General features: G+C 37.9%; 1 long non-coding RNA gene across 1 annotated transcript; it reads right to left on the bottom strand.

Moving 5' to 3' along the window:
• Positions 1-237: 237 nt before the first annotated feature.
• LOC125848962 (uncharacterized) lies at positions 238-1,421 on the bottom strand. The gene is made up of 3 exons (XR_007444570.1): positions 1,362-1,421; positions 623-803; positions 238-406 (listed from the first exon to the last, which is right to left on the bottom strand). It is a non-coding gene; the product is annotated as an uncharacterized LOC125848962 (long non-coding RNA).
• Positions 1,422-4,741: the final 3,320 nt, after the last annotated feature.

Below are 4,741 nucleotides of genomic sequence, written 5' to 3'. Positions count from 1 at the left end.
AAATAAAGATTTTAAGCCAGTCTTTTAACCTATTTATTTCACCCACATTGAAGTTTCAAAAAAAGATTAGGTGTTATGATATACTATGTTTTACAAAAAACAACCCAAACCAATTCTCACAATACAAACTCAATTCAATAAAAATAAATCCAAAGATTCAAGTTCGTTTCCCAACCCCCAAAACAAGTAAATAACAGAAAATCTCACCTCGAATTCCACAGAGAGGTCGTTGAAGGCACGAAAGTCGAATCATATAAAGATCTTGGGCAGCTTAGGTTCAACAAAAGAAGTGGATATATCTGAGATCTAATTCGTAGCTCAATGTCAGAAGACTGTCAAAACTCATCGCTGTGTTATTTAAGTAATTTATGTATTGGTCCTTTGAAAACAAATCTTGGATTGATATCTGCATTAGAGGGTCAAGGAAAACAAGAAAACCGTTAAAAACAAGCATTCGATATAGTAAATGTTAAGCAAAGATTAATTGTTCAGGAAAATATATTGAAATAAGTGGCTACAGAAATATTGAAGGACCTGAAAATTAACCAGTGGTTGTTAGGGAAACAAAGTGTAGAAACGATAACTTATAACATCTCTTATCCATCAATTTGGGCCTCTATACCTTCACTGTGTAAACATCAGGACCTGAGATGTATCCTGAGAGCTTGAATGAACCATCGTTTGCATTCAATTTGTTAAGGGAACTCAGATGTTACCCAAACCCACTGGACAGTAGCGGCAAGGGAGAAGGAGAAGCACGTGTGCAAAGCAGGTCATCCTCATTGCATGATAATGAACAAAATCTAATAAACCAGACAGGAAATATCCTTAAGTTAGCTGATATAACAAAGACAGACTTTTCAATATTCAACAATTTTGAAGGAGACACTGGAATGCACAAGGGCGATTCTTAGCAGACTCTTTCAGAGAATGCAAGACCCTCTTTGGGCTTCCACATATTATATATGCAAACCAAAAGATCAATCGACAGAGTACAACTTTAGAAGTAAAGTATGTAAACCAATATTTTTTATTTGTTTGAATTGTGAGAAAACTAGAAGTACTTGGAGTGCATTGGTTCATTCGAAATGGTTGGTGGTAAAATACATCACGAACAATGACCGCAAAAGAAAAATCCCAAGAAATTTACTTATTAGCAAACATCAGTCTACTCATGTATCAGGTAGGCTTATACAGAATTTCCTGTTGTACAAACATTTTGTCTACAATCATCAATTCCAAGGTACAAACACTTGTCGACCTGTAAACAGAGTGCTAAGAACAAAGACCAAGTTAGTAGGTTTATACCTATCCTAATAGATACTACCAACTAAATCTCAAAAGAGCTTTACCGCCAAAACCTTACGATATCCATGTCGCCTCACATGAGTTTTACTAACAATTTCCAACAAAGAAACGTCAGAAACAGAGCTCAGAGCCTCTCCTTTAATGCCAAAGCTTGCTGGGAAAGCATGCATATCATCTGAATGGCTGTATTTTGATGCCGCTGGTGTAAAGAAGCATACAAAACCATAGTTAAAATGGCCAGACAAAAAGAAAGCATAACAAAAGATGAAAGAAACAAGCACATATTGTCGCCAGAGGCTGGGTAGAAGTGCCAAAGCACCAATATATATATGTTCCAGCTCAACTTCAGCTGTTATCAATGGTGACAAGCACAAAAAGGCTCTAAGGTCCACTGTGGATGAAAAGCATTCAAACTGCAAATCAGAAGGGCATGGGTTCAATATCTACACATTAATCATGGAAAACATATTGCCCCTTATGCATATTACAGGGGTAAATTTGACCCTTTTTCCTTTTTTCTTTAGCAAATTGAGGCTCAGATTTGTGTTACGATAAGGCCAAAGAGAATCCAACCACACCATGGCTGCAACATACGATTGCATGTGTGATTTATGCTTCTCAATTACATGCCATACTGGGTTTCCCCGGCAAGATACAGGTTGAGTAATCTCAATGCCCAAATTTAGTAAGCCCAGAAATCATCACTGCCTCTTTATTAATTTTCATAGTCATGTTGTTGTTGTTGTATAGTTGTGGATATTGCCTTATGAGCATACGTTCAAGGGTGCAAAAATGAAAAGAAACCCAGAAACTCTCTGCTGTCTCATTCTTGCCTTTTATAGGCTAACCTAACAAAAGGGGATTCACAAGACTTCAAGTGTCTTTCGGCCAATTCTTTCTCCTGAGGCTCAGATTTGTAATAAAACCAGGCAAAAGGAGACAAAGCAACCGCCATGGCTGCAGACCTCGATTGCGAAACGGAGATGCCTTGCCGGGTTGCCTCGTCAAGATAAGGGAAACTCCATTTCCTGACCCAACTCTATACAACTTCATTTTTCATCATCACAGCCTTATCCTATGATTAAAACCCTAAGATATTCAGATGGCCTCCTGTGAGTTTTAGTGAAAAATTCCTACAAGACACATCAGAAATAGAGCTCAAAGCCTCTCCTCCTTTAAGGACAAAGTTTGCTGGGAACGCATGCATAACATCTGAATGGAAGCATTTCGATGTCCCTAATGTAACGCAAGCATACGAAACCATAGTTAAAATGGCCAGACGAAAAGGAGGCATGACAGAAGATGAAGGAAATAGGCACATAAACTGTCTGCATAAGCTGGCTACAAATGAGTGACAGATGTTGGCTGCTTGTGAATCAGATTTAGGTCCCTGCTACGGGCTTTAACCACACCAACTTCATGCTCAGAGATAGGTTTAACTTTAATGAATGCCGCAAACGGATTTCTGGTAAATGGCAATTTTATCAAGTTCCATAGACTAATTGTGATAAAAATCTAAACAAAGATCCGTAACTTACCTGGTAACTGATCTTGATGCTTGCGAATGAATGTTGCAGGTCCAACACCAGTTCTGAATTTGGCCAGCATAGTTGTGTAATAATTGGTAACCAATTTCAAGGATGACCTGCAAAGGCATGGTCAAAGACTCAAAATCAATGTTACCTATTATAAAGAGTTTCAAGACTTCCCCACAAGCCAAGCGGCACATGTCAAAGATAAACTCTATAATTCACATTAGATGACCATAAATGTACCAATTCTTGCTCGGAATCAAGATAGGTTGTTGTCCTCTTTTGTCCAGATAGGACCTCATAATTCACTAAGTTACAGACTCCAAGTTGAAATAACACATCAATGAGTTTTTAGAAAATCATTACCTTCTCAGGCAGTTCTTCCATACGAAGTCGGTCATCTACAGCATGAACATGACAATGAGTTTAACGTTGCTAGAATCGAATAAAAGATCATAATCTTGACTATGTAGAATCAAGCAAAAGATCATAATCTTGACAATGTAAAAAGGGACGCACATTTATTTTGACATAAGAATATACTCCTCCGCCAAACAGTCACAGAGTGATGAAACAAAAGATAAAACACCTATGTAGAAATCCCATACTCTCTACTGTCTCATTCTTGCCTTTCTTTGCCTAACCTAACAAAAGGGAATTCACAAGACTTCAAGCGTCTTTCGGCCAATTCATTCTCCCGAGGCTCAGATTTGTTATAAAACCAGGCAAAAGCAAACAAAGAAACCGCCATGGCTGCAGACCTCGGTTGCAAAACGGAGATGCCTTACCGGGTTGCCTCACCAAGAAAGGGTAGCTCCATTTCCTGACCCAACTCTATACAACTTCATTTGTCATGATCACAACCTTATCCTATAATTAAAAGCTAGCATTGGTAGATAGACCTTACCCCGGTCCTTTGTGGGGGACTAGAGAGGTTGTTTCCAATCGACCTCAGCTCAAGAAAATCACAGTCCACAACCAGTACTGGGAAAAAAACCCAGAAACTGTAGTGTACTCTATATATGTATCCTATCTTTTATAAGGGTTGTTGGTTTGTTTAGAAAATGGAAGAATCATAGGCAAAGCATAGAGAAGGGAAACCACCCTTGAATAGAAATCTCATTATTCTCTCTGCTGCCTCATTCTGAGCTAATCTAACAAAAAGGGATTCACAAGTAATTACTTGCAAAACCGAAAATGCGAACTAGCATAAGTGCAAAACTTCAAAAAAGATCGGGGTTTACTAGAGAAGGGAGGCAACCACCCCTAAAAAACCCAATATTTCATACAAGATAAATACAAATTCTTGAACATCCTATACACACATGGCAAGATTAACAACATAATTTTTTAAAAAAAGATTTCTTGAATTTCCTTAATATGTAAGATGTAAAATGTCAATATATTCTTGAAAACAACATTTTCTTTGATTTCCTAAAACTATGCATCTAAGAATACCAAGGTAACTTTAAAAATCCAACAAGTTCTTGAATTTTTGTTAAAGAGAATGCGTGCAAGAATACCAAGAAAATCTGCCAATATCAAGTTCTCGAATTTTCCTTCTTTCTTTTTTAATGGATGCAAGAATATCAACATAATGGGAAGAACAGTAGATTGGCTGGAAAATTGATTTAGGTATTTGATCGGACATCGTCAATGGGACAGTTAAGAGCATCAACCCGGTGGAGTACTATAAGATGTGCCGTATCAAGAGTCTTTCGGCCAATTCTTTCTCCTAAGGCTCAGATTTGTTGTAAAACCAGGCAAAAGGAGACAAAGCAAACGCCATGGCTGCAGACCTCGATTGCAAAACAGAGATGCCTTAACGGTTTGCCTCACCAAGATAAGGGTAGCTCCAATTCCTGACCCAACTCTATTCAACTTCATTTATCATCATCACA

This window comes from Solanum stenotomum, chromosome 12 (assembly GCF_019186545.1).
Source record: "Solanum stenotomum isolate F172 chromosome 12, ASM1918654v1, whole genome shotgun sequence".
NCBI lineage: Eukaryota > Viridiplantae > Streptophyta > Magnoliopsida > Solanales > Solanaceae > Solanum > Solanum stenotomum.
This window is presented reverse-complemented; position numbering and strand designations above follow the sequence as displayed.